We start from the raw sequence: 21687 nt of genomic DNA on the forward strand, positions 1-21687 counted from the left end.
TTACTACCTATAGTTTAAGATATTCGAGAATTAATTTATTTTTACTCAAGTTAACCGAAAAAGTAGTATATTAATAAATATTTCTGACGCTGCTATTTGTTATAACTGTAATTTATACACTGCATATATATATGCAGTTTTATTTATAAACGTTGCTTAGCGATTGTTTGATTGAACAATGATTTCTCTCATTCTGTCATTATTGATTTGACAATCGAAGGAAGAAGACACAGCATTGTTCAACTAATCACTCGCTAAAAAACGTTCATATATCGACTTTATTAAATAAGATAAATTAAAATCTCTCAGCTTAGCAAATGCATATTCATTTAAAGATAAGGTTTCCCTCGGATATGCATGTGATAGAATTAAGCAGTGTTGATGCCTGTAATCAAAAGCGTGAAAAAGAGTTCTACTGAGTTTCTTGCCGATTCTTCTCGGTAGAATCTACATTCCAAACCGGTGCTAGCTTTGCATCTAATTCAATACTCTAACATGACGATTCAAAAGTGCCCTTATGAGCCTAATTGAATAAATAGTTATTAAATTTGATTTTTTTAATTTTAAACATAAAATAACGTTTGTCAAGGGATTGAATCTTTATTATTTATCAGGGTATCTTATCTCCATAAGATTGTTTGAGTGTTCATGATCTGTCCACTGAGTTATATGGGTGTTTTGAAAATCGGCGACAATAATAACTTATACGAAATATTGTATTAAATTGTTTGAACTATGTTAATAAATAAATATCGGGGTAAAACAGGCATCATGAGACTTTTAATACTTGAAATATTTGTTATCATTTAATTTTTAAATATTATTTTTTTATTATTTCAACAATATTTTAGAATAAAGGATTAATAGATTATAGATAAATTAAAAAGGAGAAGAATTTATGTTAAAAAAAACGCCTATATTGGAAAAAAAACTTAGCACATTCAATTAGCACACTTTTCAATTGTCATATAACAAGATATATAAAACGTTAATCCGCCACCGCTGCCAACGGTTCATAATATGTCAATTCATTTATATACTATATTTACTATTAACTTACTATATTAAATTAATAATAGTGAAATGTATTTCATTCGATTGAAACTCTTAAAATTTTAAAGTGGACTCCAACTAATATACATGTTGCCTTAACCAATATATTACAAAAAAAAAAAAAAACAAAATAATGAAATATGTATCGTTATTTTTAACAATAACTAATGATCAAAACAAAACATAAACTGCTATCAGTTCACTGATAGACACATTTTTGTTTAAAAGGAAGCAATGCTAATTTGATTATCGGTTCAAAAGCACGTCACTCGCAACGATCCTTTGATCCAGCAAAAATAAAGATATGTGCCGCGCTTTATGGCGTACCTTATGGTCTGGAACATGTTATAGGCGGGAGCGCTTTATGGCCGCTTTATTACGAAAAATATAGAAGACATTTCCGTATCTCGAGTCTAGTTTTATACACCTATGGTTGAATTCTACTAGTTTATAACGTATACGATACGTTCCCGATTCAATTCCAATCCAACTTCTTTCTATATGTAAGCGAAATACCACTCATGAAAAAAACTTCTAAACTATGTGCCCGAACAGGCTGGTTCTTCTCAGTTGAATTACAAGGTTTCACATTAAGGCTCTCTTAAAGGGGGGTCTAGAAGTATGAAATGTCAGTATATAACTTATAACGGAGCACTAAAAAGTGAAATTCCCTTTACGTTATACACTGACTTATATATACGTTATACACGGCTACCCAAACAAGGAGTGTATTGTTTTCCAGTTTTATGTGTGTATATGAGTTTCTTTATTTCATCGTCATAATTAATTATTGTATAAGTATCTAATTTCGTTAATATAATGAATTAAAAAATGTGTAACTTTAAACAAGTTAATAATTTTTAAATTTATTTGTTTAAATATTTTTAAATAATCATAACCTTTTATATGCTTTATGTAAATATTACATGTATTTACTATGTATTCCTCAATGTCAAGGAAAGAATGAAATTAAGGACACTATATTTTTTATTTGTAAAAACGACCTTAAGGTCTTACTTGTAAATGTTGAATGGCGGCTGTTGAGTTAATCTGCTCTCTTTCCGTCATCATTGATTTGACATTCGACAGAAGAAGACACAAAATTCAGTAATCCACTGCTATTTAAAATTTGATTGAATTTTCACAAAATTATAAAATTAAATTAATTTTACAGGTTGTATGAAGATAAATTACACCATGTACATTTTGAAATTTGTAAAAATTAATAATTACAATAAATATTAATAGATATTCAAATAAACGCTTGAAACAATACGAGCGTGTAATTCTACGACGCATTAGTACAGTACGGGCGAAAGGTTCGGTGTACGAATGTTATTATCACATTGATTAAAAATATTATTGGCACGAGATAAAATCCCTATTTTACTCATATGTTTGGGCAGCTAAAAAGCCATACATTGATATAACGATATAATATACGTTACAAGTTTTAAGTGTACAAATGTTTTAATTATATTTTTATGTTTATATGAACTTGTTACTTTTGTAATTTAATACAATAAAGTTTTATATATATCCAAATAATAGATTGGACACTTAACAATATTAATCGCTATCGCTTATGATTTAAGGCGCGTTGAAATAGTGCCCGAGGCGCCGTTCCCGCTAAGCTAATGAGATGTCAGTACAATCATTTGCGGTGTAACCTTGCTAGCTTTTTGGTGTTTAAATTTATTCACTTCATATTCATATTAATTAAGCCGAGATCATCGTGTGTATGCCATTTCTGTTTTCTTATTATCTGTGCTTTTGGATAATTCGTATATTATATAATATTAGTTTCCGTCTGCGGTTATTCTCATGTGACGTGTAAGAGGTGGAGGTTTTACGTACATTATGTACTTTTATGTCCCCCTGACAACATGTTGAGTAGATAAGCCGTAAAAGCGTAACAAACAAATAAGCAAACAAGCTATTAGTAATGTTCTAGTAAGTTTATTCCTGAAACTTAGACTGTGATACTTCTTGGTAATATAAAGGCAGGAATATTAAAATAAAATTGAAACGAATTATTGATTAGATACACAATGCGCGGACAATACGACTGTGGTGATACAAATACGATAAATAATAAAAAAAGTAGATTTATTCTTTTTTTAAACGTTGACGTGACGTGTCAAACGAGTTGAAAGCCTATGCCTACATCTATACTTGTGCAACACAGTGGAGGTAAAAAGTATTCAGACACTTTGCTTGGACGCGTAAGTGTGGCCTTCCTTTTACAGTTTTACCGACTTTTCCGATTTAAAAGAGAGAGCTAGAAAGTGTTGCAGAGGTGTGTTCCATCTTTTACATTTTTAAAAACATTACACTAAGATCAATACTATAATAACAATTCATAATAACAATTGGAAGGGACATAAGTGTAAAAATACCGCAGTAAAACAATCCTTCACATTAACTTTTAACATTTTATTCTCTTTCACACGAAACTTGTAATGTAATTTAGTAATAATTAATGTTATACAATTCTATTAAAAATTTCATTGGAATTCGTGCAATCACACTGACAACCATTAAGCGAGTCAATTTTTCCGTGTTTTGTTTTTTGTATATCGCGTGAACTAAAAACCTAAAATAAGTACAGTTAACAGCCTGTGAATGTCCCACTGCTGGGCTATAGCCTCCTCTTCCTTTTTGAGGTGAAGGTTTGGAGCTTATTCCACTACGCTGCTCCAATGCGGGTTGGTGGAATACACATGTGGCAGAATTTCATTGAAATTAGGCACATACAGGTTTTCTCACGATGTTTTCCTTCACCGTCAAGCACGAGATGAATTATAATTATAAAAAAAGTGCGCACATATATAAATAAAATATCAATTTAAAAATAGATAATTTAATTTCCTTAGAAATAAAAATTGATTATTTTCCGTCTATAATAATTGTGTTTATCTATTTATTTGTGGTGATGAATACATTATAATACAAGGATTCATTTTCAAATTTCGAATATTCACAAATTTATAGTAAATGGTACGAATCAGTCACTTATACTCAATATTTTATTTAAAAAATATCTATCTTAATAAATACTTTACTGTAATGCCTAACCAAAAAAAGTATAAAATGAATACGCATTAAACCTTCTTTAAAATGTACGTTTTAAAGAAGGATTTATTATATAGTATAATTATATAAGTAAATGCATGACGCATTTTCACCTGAGCTTGAATTTTATGTTGTTGTAAATTATCACACAATTATTACAGTCTATAAGTAGGGTAAGTCAATAATAAGTCAAGCCACATAAAATTTAAACTCGAACATATGTAATAAATTAATATCTTAATACCTACTTACACGCGCATCATATTCTAAGCTAACACATGTACAGGACAATACTCACCCTACGCACACTTTCGAAGTATTTCTAGACGACTAACAAATAGGGCTACCAACGATTTATTTTTATAGTTTTTTTTACCTATTTGTAATCAAATTTTATAATCTTTATTCATTACAGAAGCATTACACTTTCCTAAAAATCATCAAAAATATGTACCTGTTCGGAAAGAAACACCTCAAGTTTCTAAAGCGAAAAAATGCAGCTGTAGAAAAAAAAATTATATCAAAATATAAATATTATTGGTACAATAAGCCTTCAGGAGCTTCCGCTATATAACTTATCAAAATTAAAACCTATTTCTATAAGAAACGTTTAAAAATTACATATAGAAAAATTGTATACAAATTTTATCTTGAAATGTTAACCTCAAAGCACCCAAAAGACATTTCATATGAAACGCAACATATCGTAATTACAAAAGCGCTAGCAATTGCTGGTTTTCGTGTGGGAATTAACTAATACAAATTTCTATAAATCACATACAATTACGATTCAAATGTAAGTAACAGCCTGTAAATGTCCCACTGCTGGGCTAAGGCCTCCTCTCCCTTTTTGAGGAGAAGGTTTGGAGCTTATTCCACCATGCTGCTCCAATGCGGGTTGATGGAATACACATGTGGCATAGTTTCAATGAAATTAGACACATGCAGGTTTCCTCACGACGTTTTCCTTCACCGAAAAGCACGAGATGAATTATAAACAGAAATTAAGCACATGAAAATTCAGAGGTGCTTGCCCGGGTTTGAACCCACGTTCATCGGTTAAGATTCACGCGTTCTTACCACTGGGCCATCTCGAAATTCAAATGTACTTATAAAAATTTATTTGGACAAAAATATTGTCATTAATTAATTGAGATGAGCCCGTAGCCCAGCTGAAGGGCATTTACAGGTTTTAATTTTTATAGATTAATTACTATCGGAAGTTGACAGCCCTAGCAACACATGTCCGGCGTTCGCGTTCAAAAGCGGCTACTCAAAGACGTTATACCATATTAGCCGGCTAATTGAATAAAAAATAAATCTTTTTACAAAGCTCCCTGTTTATCTGCATTGCCTCGGGTGAGACGGATAATTATTGTTTCACTTTGTATTATGTTCATTGTTTGAAGCAGTTTCTTTGTTGGACTCCATTACGGTTGCTTGTCTTTAGCATAAATTCTAATCGTCAGTCCTCTAAAGGTTAGGACTGTGGACTTTTGAAATATTAACGTTGCAAGACCTTATTTGTTTGTACTTTATTGCACATGTAGAGAACAGATGGTATAATAGAAAAAAATACTCAAAGGCGGTCTTATCGCTCGTAGCGATCTGTTACTTTAGTGTATTAAGATTTTTAATTTAAATGCAATGCAATTAAGCATTACATTTAAATTAAAAATTATTATATAAATTCCTTCAAATTAAAATATAATAATGAATTACATATTTTAGTGACCCTTTGTTTTATTGACCTGTGTGATTGTTACACAGCCTGTACTCGAACAAGGCTCTACTATCTCACTAAAAAAAATGTATAAAAAATTAAAATATATATAAAAACTAATGCAATATGATGACTTGTGCAGTTAGTACGATAACATAGATTCACCTAATATATCTTCATTGCATTACGCGTTATCTTAGGCGTGTAGCTTAAGAATGCAGGTTTGCAACTGCATTGTATTTTTCATAAAATTTATCACATACACTGAATATAAATCAAATTATAATCAAGTTGATATATAATCAAAAAGCATTCTTTTATAAATTCTCAAGGGTCTGTTTATAATAACAGCCGGGAGCGATAGGGGTGTATTGGGAATGCAAATGACAGTGTCACGTGTAGTTTTCTATTAACAAAATTTAATACTAAAGTTATTAATTAAGTTCTCCAAAACTAGGTGGTGATGATGGTCAACGACAATTCGTTTTAGTTCTATTAAGTTTACATATATATATATATATATATATATACACACACACACGATATTCCCTCATAAATACGTCTAGTTTATTGAATTACTACAATTTTAAATTTATATATATATAAATTTAATAATAATAATATAATAATAACAAATAAAGGTTGGGACCCTCTAGTGAGTATAATATAATACTCGTGACAGAAGGACCCGCTCTTCCATAACATACAATTCTGTCCATGTTCTTAAAAAGAATAAACAATATCTTACTATATACTAAAACTCACAATCAGAAGGTAAACTAACATTATATCAAAATGAATTTTACTTGTGTTTTTGTGTGTGTGTGTGTGTGTGTGTATGTGTGTGTATGTGTGTGTGTATGTGTAGGTGGGTGTATGTGTAGATTACAGTAGATTAGATTATGTTTTATGAAACAGAATTAATTCGGTGTCATCGTATGTTTTTGTTTTTAACCATTCAAATAATTTCTGTTTGACGTTAAAGTATTGTTCGGGATATATGTTTAGAATTTTATTAATTTTATTATAAAGGTAGGCAGAACGTGTTATATATTGGTTGCTAGCAAAAGTAATCTTAGCACCATACGTTTCAGCAATTTTATGTTTAATTTAATGGAGGATATACTATACAGACCGCTTTCCGAGGCACGGGAGGCACGGGAATGTCTTGTCAACTTCAGACTCCGGGCTGCTACTGAGAATTTTCTGACAGAAAAAAACCAATAAGTTTTTATTGTCCCGACCTGGGAATTAAGCCGCAGACCCGGAGCGGCCTTACATCAAGCCACTAGACCAACGAGGCAGTCAATATATATGATATATATAATAATAATGTCCTCCAGACGGATTTCGGCCACGGCGGCCAATCTCAAGTGAGATTAGCCAACTACGCAGGAGATATTATAGTGCACAAGTGTTTGCGCAAACACAGATGCACTCTCTATTCCCTAACTCTCATAATACGATGGGACTACAATCCGACAAGACCGGAAAGAGTTCAGGCGCAGGACCAACGGCTTTACGTGCATTCCGAGGCACGGGAGTGTACACACTTCCAACTTCCAGGCTCCGGGCTGCTACTGAGAATTTTCTGACAGAAAAACCCAATAACTTTTTTATTGGCCCGACCTGGGAATTGAACCCAGGACCTCCGGGTCTGCGGCCTTATATCAAGCCACTAGACCAACGAGGCAGTTACGATATATATTATATACTCAATAGAAGTGTAAATATTCTGTTTGTTCGAGCATCATAAAAGACATTTTACGCGTTCAAAAAACAGTTACATATTTTAACTCGTTACAATGATGGGCGCCAAGATACATAACAATGCAGAACATCATTATGTACCTTCATTCATGTGTTCCACCACATTTTCTACCGCCAAATTGGAATAAAGCTAATCTTTTTTTAATTTAAATAAAAACTCCTTTTTAACCATATGAAGAACGTTTATTCTAAATTTAAAATTGTAGTAGTTCAATAAACTAGACGTATTTATGAGGGAATATCGTCATTTTAAAATAACTATTTATGGATGTACAAAAATGGTTAAAAGGTTGAATAATAAGTATTGATACGTACATAACTGATGCCTATCTTTTTTATTTGCAACTCTTAACCTCGACGGTCAAACGTTTTTCGAAATTAACTGATAAATTCGCGCCAATCCGATTAACCGATGCTCACACCGTAGTGTTTTTTTAACGATTTTCAATTGTAAACAATATTGGTCCATCACCTCTTCGAATGGAACAGTATAGTACACGTAGTTCTCAATCCTTGACCAGTACAACACTTTATTTATATAATTCATCTTGTTAGTCTATTGGTCAGCTAATGAGGCTGCGGACTCAGGGATTCTCAGTTCAAGCTCCGGGTTTGGCAAGTAGTAAAATATATCAAATATATTTTTATAAATAACGCAAAGATTTGTTTGCTTGTAAAAATAATCACTCTAAATAGGACCCCTATTTAGTATTTTAGTCCTTATAAGACTTGGAGCATTTTTTAAGATCTTTTAAAGAAAGTTACTATTGACAAAATACAATTATTTTTTATACCTTTGGGCCAAATTGTTTAAGCGAATAAATACACTAGACGGTGTAAATACAGCCAATTTTGATGACATGATTTAAAACAACACAATATCCTTATACGCTTTCCATTAACCCATATAAAGTAGCAATGTATAAAACGTCACACCAAAACCAGCAATGGTGAACCAAATCGAGAAATAAACGATCTTTTATAAAAACATCAGGCGGCATATTCGCTGTGTCGATAGGCAAAAGTGGTTACTTTTTTTAAAAATAAATAAAAGCCTAAATCTGTTTGCATTGATGAGCCATAGTTGGAGCGATGACGGGATGAATACATAATATACTATTTTCGACAACTATATTAAGATTGACGTACGGAAATTTTTCATCGGCAGGTTTTTATAGGCAGAAATTATATTCGTTTTGTTTTGAATTCTATTTTGATACACTAAAACATTATTAAATAATTCTATTTTCTGTACCCCTGACAACGTGTGTGCAAAATTTCATGATAATTGGTTAAAGGGCAACAAAAAATCTCATTTTCTTAATAAGATTCTGGGATTATACTTGATTTTATATATTTAGTAAATGTTGACTGCCTCGTTGGTCTAGTGGCTTGATGTAAGGCCGCAGACCCGAAGGTCCTGGGTTCAATTCCCAGGTCGGACCAATAAAAATTTATTGGGTTTTTCTGTCAGAAAATTCTCAGTAGCAGCCCGGAGTCTGGAAGTTGAAAGTGTGTACATTCCCGTGCCTCGGAAAGCACGTAAAACCGCTGGTCCTGCGCCTGAACTCTTTCCGGTCGCGTCGGATTGCCGTCCCATCAGATTATGAGAGTTAGAGAATAGGGAGTGCACCTGTGTTTGCGCACACACTTATGCACTATAATATCTCCTGCGTAGTTGACTAATCTCTCTTGACATTGGCCGCCGAGGCCGAAAACGGTCTGGAGGACATTATTATTATTAAATGTATACAAATTTATTTAATAATAAAAAACCACAACCTCAACCACACCACAGTGGTACATATAAAAATATGAGTTCAATTGACAGTATTTAAGTGTACCCCCATCCCCATTAGTAAAGATACACACACACAGTACAGTATTCATAACATTACTTAAAATTATTTAATAAAAGTTCAAATTAATACATGAAAATCATGTATCAATTTAAGTTTAACAATAAGATTATATTTATTTATAGATTATACAAAATAATATAAATAAAATTGAAGTTTCTGTCTATGATTGTATTCTAATGCCTATTTTTAATTAAATATATATATTTGCGAGTGACCAAAATCAAAGTTATTATTTTTATTTTATTTTACAATAAAACTGCTACGTAATAATGTAAATATTTTACATATATAACTCAAATATGCGTTATATACATTAAAATGACAGATTTTAAAGGATTTTAGTACAAATAAATAATTTATTAATTGATATTATACAAAGGATTAAACAATTTATTCCATTACATATAAATATTTCAAGTCGAACTTCTAATATATATATTTTAGGAGTTTAGATTCAGTAATCAAATTACCCCCTACTCAGCTTGTTACCGATATATTAGACAAAAATTCATCTCAGCATGTTGGGGTGTCCAGGGGTTTAATTAACGGTCAGTAAATTAAGCACAGTTGTGCCAAACCAGCAGTTTGTTGGAGCTGATGCGGATAGAATAAGAAATAAATCTCTCTGTTATGAGATGTTTAGTACGTTAGCTTATGTTAAGTAGAATTTATAATCGAACCAATTATAATACGTTACTTTATTTGTTAATTATATGAATAATATATATATCTGTTTAATTTACAATCATAAACTAATTACAGTACTAATATTGATAATTTTGTAATTAGTATGAATGGTGTATACCGTTTTTAATTTTCACTTATATAAACAACTTTAAATGTAATAGTTAATTTAATTTTAAGATACTTCTTTCTTTGTGTAATTCATGATATATAGACATACTTAATTTTGTAATAATATTAATAATGTAGAAAAAGGATCTTGTTAATTTGTTCAACACTTTATATTAACTAAAAAAATTAAAACAACAAATTATTGTTATGACTCATTTAACGACTAGCTCACTTCCGGATACGCTCGTGTGTGGTGAGAAGGGGTTGTCAGGTAGCCTATGTGTTATGTCAGGGTATAAATCTATCGTTATTCGAAATTTCATACAACTCTAAGGATCATTAGTTGTTAGGTGAAAGAGTAACAAAAATTAATCCTTACAATATTTTAACTTTGTAACTATATTACATAAAAGATGAAAGCAAAGCTTATTTGTTGTTGTTGTTTCTCTTGCTATATACTTCACATTATATAAATAATAAAAAAAGTGTCGAATTTGTATTTGTTTATTTTCGGTTAATATATAACGATTTTTCAAATGAAATATACAACTTTATAAAAGAAATATTTCCTTTCCTACATGGATATGAATGAATAGTAACTCCATGCATTCTTTGGTAACTTATAAAAGAAAAGGCAGCACCTGAGTCTTAGTTTAGCTCTAATAATATAATATATAAATTGACAAGATTAATTTTAATATATAAAGTAAATCATTAAAGTTTTAAGCGAGTAAGAATTTGGCACGAAATGTGCTAACGAAAACTGAGGCCCATCTGGTATGTTTCGTTAATAAGATAACTTAACTACGGCCACGCTTGTCGAATTTATTATAAGAATGAAGCTTCGAGTGATGCTGCACATTATCGAGAAGAAATATGAATAGTAGTAATAATAATATTTCGTTACCCGTGTTGTATTCCATTTTAATAGAATGGCATTAAAAAATGTACTTTTTTATATTATTTTGGTCGTGATATTTTGTATTCCATTAGTGGATTATTATCTGTACTTATAAAATATTTTCTTCTAACTTACTACAAACGCATACTGTGGCTAGAAATATATTAAATGCTTAATATATTTATTTATTTATGTAAAAGTCTTTATATAAACGACTTTAACCGAGATGGCCCAATGGTACTAGCTCACATGAACATTACGGAATCAAAACAGGATCAGAAGAATAAAATTTATGAATTAATTTATATTCAAGGAAGTTGTTTTGTAATCTTTAATAAAATAAATAAAACAAAGTATATTGAGATAGACTTTATAGTAAATCCTTACTAATATTATAAATGCGAAAGTTTGTTTGTTTGTTATGCTATCACGTCATAACAAATCGAACCGATCATGATGAAATTTTGTATATACGTTGTCAGGGTACAATAAAGGACATAGGATACCTGACACCTCTGGTGTCATTACATGCGAACAAAGTAAATAAAACCAAATTCGACCGAAAAAAACACTTGTAATATTCATGACAGCTTGTACGTAACTTGTGTAACGTTGTATTGCTGTGTTCCAGTTTAAAGGATGAGTAAGCCAGTGTAATTTTAGGCAAAGGAAAAATGACGGCATATTGCAAATTTAATATATCTAACAATATTTATATATATAGTCAAAAGTTATTAAACATAGGTGGTCTTATGTGGTATTTTCTTATCTTTCTTCCGTAAATAAGTTTAATTTATTGCTACCAACATAACAATCAAGCAGAAGAATTTACAGCCGACGGGCTGGTTGGCATGGTTGGTAGATAGTGGCCTTTCACGCCGAAGGTTGTGGGTTCAATTTCCATCCAGGACAAACATTTGTGTGCATGAACATGTTTGTTTGTCCTGAGTCTGTGTGTAATAATCTATATAAGTATGTATTTACAAAAGAAAAGTAGTATATGTAGCATATCAGTTATCTGGTTTCCATAGTAGAAGCTCTACTTAGCTTGGGATCAGATGGCCGTGTGTGAATAATGTCCCAGGATATTAAAAAATAATTAAATTAAATAATTTAAATTACTGTTGATTTCTGAATGTAAAAAAATAGTTATAAATTTAATACTTGAAAAATTAATATGATTTACAATATGTTCAATCCATGTTTGCGTTTTTCGCAAATGCTTTCTAATTCCCAACACAATACAAACAATAGCTCCCAATTGTGATTCGTTTCGTAACTCTATTACTTTCATCAATTTAATGGTGTATTGTTTATACTTGATGACTGCAAAATTGATGGTTTTATGGCTATTATACATGGGAATAGAGATGTTGAGGTTTGATTAAACGTTACAAATGTTCTTGATTGATAATTATTTTAATTTTACTGGTGGTAGGGCTTTGTGCAAGCTCGTCTGGGTAGGTACCACCCACTCATCAGATATTCTACCGCAAAACAGCAATACTTGATATTGTTGTGTTCCGGTTTGAAGGGTGAGTGAGCCAGTGTAATTACAGGCACAAGGGACATAAAATCTTAGTTCCCAAGGTTGGTGGCGCATTGGATATGTAAGCGATGGTTGACATTTCTTACAATGCTAATGTCTAAGAGCGTTGGTGACCACTTACCATCAGGTGGCCCATATGCTCGTCCGCCTTCCTATTCTATAAAAAAAAAAAAAAAATTAACAACACAAAAGCCATATTAAGCTCCGTAGAACAATTCTGGAAGACTCAAATCAATTGATGGTAAGGCTATGTACAGGCATTTCTGGGTAGTTGCGACCCACTTATGACATATTCTTTATATTCCACCAAATAGCAATACTTAGTATTTTTGTGTTCCAGTTTGAAGGATGATTTAGACCTATGATTGGAAATATATTTTCAATTACAGTTCGTGTAAATATTTGAAAGCAAAAGAAAATAACAATTCCTCTAAATACTAGATTAATGCTTATTCGGTATTAGCGTATCAACAATACAACAATAACAGTCTGCTAATGTCCCACTGCTGGGCTAAGGCCTCCTCTCCCTTTTGAGGAGAAGGTTTGGAGCTTATTCCACCACGCTGCTCCAATGCGGGTTGGTATAGCGTATCAAATATACCATAAATTGGATAACTAATTCAATTTGTGAATTTTTCGTATAGTTTTAAAGAAAGTGGCCGTAAATACCATAGATCAAGTTAAAGCTGAGAATTCGCGACAAATAACTCAATAGCAACTTGTTGTCGCCATTCATCGTTCCTGCGACACCGCTGTAATGAAATCAGCTTATCTTCACGACTGTACCACTTATCTCCGTCACTGTACCTCCAAAAGAACACAATTTTTACTTAATTGAAATAGGAATGACAATATCTTTAATTCACTAAGCGACACAGATCCAACTAAGAGACGCCTCTGCAACAAATAACTCAAGAGCGATTTGTTGTCGCCATCCATCGTCGCCGCGACACCGCGGTAATGAAAGCCGCTTATCTCCATGACTGTACCGCTTATCCACGTCACTGTACCTCAAGACGGCTAATCGAGTGTTCATTTGAATTTAAATTAACGACTGTACACGGATAATTCTTTCTTTAAGGATTTTTTTAACAAATATAAGATGTATATTAAATATTACCATCGAATGAAATAGACTTATTTAATGAGACGATGTTATATAGATATTAAATTATGGGAATTTCGTTACTAAACTTTCAATTAAAAAGCTGTTTTGAAAATAGAACCCGTTCTTTTTGTATACATTTTTTGTTAGTTAAAATATTTAATATTTTATCTTTTGAAAATCGATTGCATTTGTTTTGAATAGTTTTAGATTTACAACAATAATCGAAATCACAAGAACAGAACATTCCAGAAATAATTTTAATCCGTAACAGACGTGAAATTTCATTTCGACAAACTTAAATCTCAAAACATTTAGAGTTATGGGTCAAAATGACGTAAAGGAAACATGGCCGCTAATAAATTCGTGTGCAGCACAACAGACGTAAATCGCGTATCGTAAATACACGCAGGTGAGAAGTGGTCTGTTTATCGGATCGTGATCGTTACGCGTTTGCTATTTATTGTTGTATACGGTGGGCGACATGGGTTTGCAACGAGACGATTTCTCGTTCAATTTATTAGTTGCATGACCCAATATCTTTACTTGACTTAAGGATTGGCAAAATATTTTAAATAATATATTGCTATAAAGGTAGCGACAATTTATTTACACAATTTATTTATTTATAGAATCGACTGGAAATAGTTTTAGTACTTAGTATACCAAATGTTATTTTTATTATCTATCTAATATTGGCTTACATTGCAACGCATTTCATTGTAAAAACCCAAACCCACGCACCACCTATTGTTTGATGCAAGTACATATTAGTATAAAGTAATTATTGGTTCAGTACTATCCCAAACCCATATGCAAGAGCCAAATATTACTGTAAAGTTTTTGACTCAATAATGCGAATGCAATAAATACGAACGAATTAAGCATTTTAAAATTTGTTATACATATTATATTTTATTTTTTTATTAATATATATTTCTGTCAATTAGCAGGTGAGTGCTATGAGTCCTCACACAATCTAAATGCGTAAGTTCAAGAACTTGACTGGCTGGCTAGTAATGTAATAATTTTTAAATTTAGACAAGTTGTTTTGTAATATAGAGGTGCAATAAGAAATGATTTTGTGAAATTATTTTCAAAGAGGGCGCTCTAAAAATATTCTAAATTGTTAAATACGTCCAATCGACTCGTGTCATTCTTTTCAAAACACCAATAAAAATATAAATGGTTATAAAATTTTCTTGGATTAAAAATTCGCATCAAATTTAATTGTAGGTTTTCGGCTATAATTAATCCAGAGAATTTGCCCTAAAAACCAGTCAAATTTAAAGTTTTAAATAATAAAAAGATATCGAACACGTAAATTTTTAGAAGATCTTCAAAACCTACGTCTAACTAAATCCGACGACCCTAGCAGAAAATGGAAAGAAAAATTAATATTGGTATTGCAAGTATTTAAATAATATTACGAAATCATTGTGACATCATACAATTCTAATGTTATTTGAAACTAGGTGCGGTACCAATAATTTGTATATAACGGTGAATGTTACAACAGGTATATTATTAGATGGGATGTTTTCTCACGGATTCCGATGGTTAGTCAAGCGGGAAGTTTGAATGTGGGTCGGTAAGCCAATATGCAATATTCCATACGGATAAACTTCATCTTTTTTAATATTATTTACAAGAACATTAAAATTTATAGATATTTAATAAATTTTAAGTATAAGTTGTTCGCACTGATTTGATTAATGCTACTGTCTAAAAATCAAAAATATTTCTTTTTACAGAGGTTGCCTGAGAGAGATCATTGTGAGTGTTAAGGCCGTCTTTGAATACTATATGTACTACTTATTCTATTATATGTTTGTAAATTGTGTGCAATAAAGGATTAATAAATAAATAAAAATAAATATTAATAATAATATTATTAAACATTGTAAAAATTAGCCTCAAAAACGTTCTAATTACGTTTATCTGTCAGTGATATCAAGCAAGTACGTCTAATACGTAATGCTAAATGAATGCGTGTCACGTCATTCCGCGTCACGCTGTTGAACACTGAAAAGGAAATTGTCCCGTCGAACGCATTACATTTTTCCATTCGCGTCAACGCCACAACAGCCAACAATGCTACAAAGGGCCAACGATCGTTGACGATGTGACTGGTGAAAAATATATCACACTATCAATTGATTAATATGATTTATATCTGGTTATATACATATATACATATAATATATTAAATATTATGTACAATATTTGTAAATAGTCATTATTTAATTGGTGTGTCGTTAATAAGATCTATGTTTTGTATATAAAACAGGGTTCGGTCATCTAAGCGCGCTGAATAATGTCAATAATGTCTTATTTCCAGTTTAATTAAAAATAATCATAAAAACAAAAATGTAACCAAATCAGAACATTCCTTTTTCGAGTCATCTAAAAGCCTAACAGCCAAATATATTATGTTAGTACAAAATATGTGTTCCTAAATCATTTATATAGTTATTTAAATGTTATAATCCAAAAAGTTAAAATAACTCATTTGAATAAAGTACAATAAAAAACAGCATTTTCAATACTTATTAATTTTAGTTGCCTTCGAAACAAATATTTCAAAACAGATCTTATCGTTATATCGTTCTTGTAAATCTAATCGATAAACGAAAAAACAACCCCCAAGAAAAACACCTACCAAAGTTATTTCCAATTCAGCTCCCATAAAAAAAAAAACGTACATTCGAATGATCACCTTCGAACGGCAAAATTCTCTATTTCAACGAAAAAGAAATCCCGAAATTAGTCCCAAACAAGCTTAGTGGAGGCGAAAGACGTCGGATAACAGTTACACATTTTCGTCGCGAAGGCTAACGATTCCGAAGCGAACTGTCCCATAAATCTGGTACTGCCTGATTGATACATGGCGGTGGGTTGACGCCCATCCCGTAATTTACTGCGAGCGACGCCCTCCAGCCATCTAGATAGCAAGACTTTTGTTTTGCATTAATTCCTCTTGCCTCTTGCCTCCGCGCCGCCTTGCTTGAGGAAAATGTAGCAAACCTTTATAAAAGGAATCGTATTTTTTCTTCTTTTTTTTATCGTTGAAACTATGTTAAGGCTTTGTTTATGCTGGAGTTAATATACGAAGATATTTATTAATGTAAGAATATAAGGCTATTTAGATTATATAATAGAATTATAATAAACGCTTTATGTCAAAGGTTATTTTTATAATGCTGTTGAATAGAGTGACTGCTGACCCTTTGAAAAACCCTTTGTGTCCGTTTGAGGAGAACCATTGGAGCTTATCCTGTCATGCCGCTTCGATTTGAATTGGTGGATAAAAGTGGTTATTTCTTACGTCAAAACGTCAAATTTAAAAGTAATTATGCATTATATTAAATAATATAAGTTATATTTTCAATCTGAATATAAATTAAAAAGATCGACTTTTATAATGCAAATGTTAATTTAGTAAGTCGTTTACTAAAATTGTATAACAAATGCAAGGTTTTATATCGATTCTTGTAATAATACACATTCCGGAAAGGTTTGTAACTCATGTTCATTTTATTAATATATTTAAAAAAGACATTGAAACATTGAACTTAAGGAACCATTTTCAATGATTGACTTCATTCCAATTTGATTTGATCCTTTATATAAGGTTTAAATTTTTTATTTTAACAAAAATTATATACCGCCGTAATTAAAATACATAACACAAATATTTATTTTAGTTTCGAGTCGAATTTGTTCAAAATATATATAACGTTTTACAATTTAAGTAATATTTACTATCGAACTCATAATTCATGTTTACTCGTCATCAAAAATGAGTTCAAAATACCAGTTTCCGCACCAACTCAACAATATAACATGAATTACAAAAACATTTCTCGACTGTGCACTATTCAAAGATCCTTTCACGCCAGTAAATAATCCTCACACACCATAATCACTCGTCCCCAAAAACGGCGCACACAAACAGGGCAGTGACGTCACACGCCAGTCTACAATATTAGTTGAGTCGAAACAAAAGTTCGGTCCTTTAAAAAGTCAACAAGTAACGAATAACAGACGGGATTCTTTTCAGAGTCTGCATAAAAAAATCGCCACTAATTTCAAAACACTCACACTATGCGACACAGGGCTAGAATAAAGGCTTTCTTAAAAGTTAATCTAAGACAAAAGCGTTATTACCAACTGCCCCCGGGTGTGGGACGAATGTTGCCTTTGTTTATTTTAATTTTTTCGCATGGCGGGCGCCGTCTAGAGTCTAACTAGCGCTAAGGAGGGATATACAGAGTGCGTTTATAAAGGTATGTTATTCTCATAACATGTTCTAAATTCGAAATGTAAGTATGTCAATTGCAAGTGATAATGTTCATTAATTTTATTAAAGTTTCGAAATTTAAAATATTCGAAAAAAGAACTTTACTTTTGAATTGAATTGAATTGCTGGCTTTTGTTTGAGGGTTGACTTAGATTTTCTTAGGATGATCTATTCTATTTGTGGCGTTTCTTGTCAAACTTTCTACGTAATATTTTTGTATACTCGGTGACGCTTAGAATAAATCTGTTCTTTTACATGTTGCACTTAATTTTTATTTTTTGTTTATCATTTATTCAAGTCGCTGAAGCAAAAAATGTGTACTTATCATTTGCTTAAAAATTATATAAGTATTTATTTTTAACATATAACAATTGTTAAAATATAACATATTTATGTATATATATATTGGTGGTGATTCAGTGTATTCAGTGGTGTGTGAAAGAAGTGTTTCAAAACAGTTTTGTATTGTCATATAATTTTAATATTAATTGGAAAACACTTCCAATTAATATTAAAATTTATTAAACAAAAATTAATTTTTCATAAATAAAATAATTTCGAAAAAAAAAACTTTAAAAATCAAAACCGAACAGGCATTATTATAAGGCATTATAATATCGAGCAGCCTGTATACCAGCATGCTACAGAACAGTGATATGCAGTTCATTTTCAGCTTTGGCGGGAATTATCAGCGATGCGTGATGGTTACTGCCTTCCGCAGCTTTGTATAGTGCTCTCAGTAAACAATGGTTTATTATATACTATATAGTTCTTTTAAAAGAAAACTCCTCGCTGAAGGAAGGCGTAATTAGCCTCATTCCAAAGTTTGAGATGAAGCTAGCCTTTTTTTATTGTTTTTTTCGTGTATTATAATAATAGGTGAAGTCGGATTGTTTTGTTTCGACTTTGTTTCATTGTTATGTGCTGAATTTCATTTTTTTTTTCACATTTCAATTTTCATTGTCATTTATAATAACAGTCAGGTTAATTATCATCTGTACACCAACTAAAATTTTACCTTAAGGTTATTGTTGAGCTCTTGTGCTTTATGTATGTAGTTGTAATTACATGTACTATAAACTTCATCCATAGTTTCTTATATATAATGTTAAGCATGCTACTTTAATAAGGTCTTTTATAATCATTTTAATAAAAAAAAATATTAAAATTAAGTTGAAGTGGTTAATATCTACAGCGTAACAAATAAACACTTACAAAGTAACACAAAGAGAATTAAAATTAACATTAATTTCAATACTATAATATTACAGTAATCTTGATCAAAAAAGTTTTTCCCAGATACTTTTCAACCGATTAATGGATCAAAATTTGTTGATTTTATTATTTCGTAAGATTAATTTTATAACTTATAACAAAATATAATTCAACTTATATTGCACAATTAGTATAACTATATTCTACGTATTTTATCTCCAACAGTTTTTCATTAACATTTTCCAACTAGCTCAAAACTTCAGCGCCCACTGTAGCGTACGTTGACAAAAATAGGATGACGTGTCAGGCGCCGCCGGCTGTACTCGTGCTTGCTAAATCATGACTTGCTCCGCTAAGCGCGTACACACGCGTTACTTACTACACTTTATATAATACATACGTTTTTATTTTTCAAAAAAAGAACTACGTCATTTTTATCATGATGAACAATTGAATATTTACTAGCATGCTATTTCGTTGCATACTTATATAGGCCACATGACGGTAAGCGGTCACCATCATCTGACATTGGCGATGTAAGTAATATTAACATCGCCAATTCAATATCAACCTTAGGTAGTTTCCAAGGTTGGTGGTTTTCTTAAATCTCTTGTGCCTATAGTTACACTGGCTCACTCACCCTTCAAACCAGAACGAACAATACTAAGTATTGCTGTTTAGCGGTAGAAAATCTGATGTAAGCTTGGTTCCTACCCAGACGTGATTGCACAAAGCCTTACAACCGAGTGCATTTATTTTCGCACTTTTTGTTATGATTGTACATTTTTTTTAACTATAGGCTTTATCAATTAGCAGAAATGATAGCTATTATTATAATAAAAATCAATTAAAATAATATTATTAAAACTAATTATTTAATTACTTTATTTACATAGATTGAGTTACATTAGGTATTACATCATGGGGTGCATGTCAGTCACCTCCACGTGGTGCACCCTGGGCAACGGGGTCGACAAGTAATCCGATGTTTTCTCGGAGTGCCTGTCGACCGCGGCTGAGACTGACGCGACGGTAATGCCACGGGCCGTTCCTGGTACTTTTCTGTTCAGCAGACTGGACTGTGCGAGCGGCTTTGTGGCAAATTGAAGGTGGAAGGAAGAAGCTCTCTGCTTTCTTTCTTTGTTTTGTTTTGTTCTTCTTCCGTTTTGTTTCGTTTCGTTTTCTTTTCTTTTCTTCTGTCTCATTTTTATTAATTTTGTTTGTTTTATTTTCTTGTTTTATTTACTTTACTTCTTTCATTTATTTATTTATTGGAGGTTACTCCCAATGGTGGAGTCAGTCGAGTTAGAGTTGGTCTCCGGGGTCTTTTTGGGCTGCCGGAGAAAGGAGGTGGGAGAGGCGGGTTCGCCCAGTGTCGGTATCGATGCTGGGTGGACAGACTAAAAGGTCACCGCCTCTCAAACTCGTTTCCCCGTCCGGGTGTTGTGGACATGTCTCGCAGCCCGTGGTGGGACCGAGGGCCTTGCCTTAATCGGCTGGGCCAAGAGGAGACAACCTCAATAAAAAACATTAGTTTGTAGATCCCGTGATACCACCCGACCTCACGGTGTATATAGGGTTACCAAGGTACAGGGGGCTCTGCCTTGGTGGACTTTTTATTTCCCCCATACTCGTGGGATTAAGTATGGAATTTATAAAGAATACAAAAAATAACAACGGACTCGGCGATCATACGGACAAAGATAACATGGCGGTGGAGGCGGGCGCCCCAATAGCGCGCGCCGAAACCAAAGACACTCTCGTGTCCAAAAAACTGGTGGTCCGACTGGAACGACTCTCAGAGTCCGACTCGTCGGCCACCAGCATGGTGATGGTCTCTTCGAGAGACCCCGCCTGTCGTCGGCGGAAGGGCGAGAAGCGGCCCCGTCCTGGGCCGGAGAGCTACTCCGGCTCCGAGAGCGACGCGGGTATGAGCGAAGGCGGCTTCTCGGGGTCAGGCATCAGCAAATGGCTGAAGCCCTCCCCCAAAAGGGGGCGTGGTCGACCGCCCACGACGGGCGAATACGTCGGCCTCGGGCGCTCCCGCGAGGAGCTAAAAGCCGCTAAGGCAAAGGAGCGGCGGTACGAGGCGGAGGACGCACTGGCCGCGTACAGTGCGGCGGCCAAGGTGGCCACTGAAGAAAGGGCGGCCCGAGCAGAGAAACGCCAACCCGGCGCGACCGTGGACGTGCCGCAGACGTCTGCCGCGCTGGACGCGGCGGTGAAGGAGGCGCTCGACGTCGTTCTGCAGGTTGCCGACAGGTCGGGCAACCTGAAGGGCACGTTCGTTCGGGCCCTGAAGTCCGCCGCCGTCACCATTAAAGGTGCGGTGGCGG

This window comes from Nymphalis io, chromosome 8 (assembly GCF_905147045.1).
Source record: "Nymphalis io chromosome 8, ilAglIoxx1.1, whole genome shotgun sequence".
In the NCBI taxonomy this organism is placed as follows: Eukaryota; Metazoa; Arthropoda; class Insecta; order Lepidoptera; family Nymphalidae; genus Nymphalis; species Nymphalis io.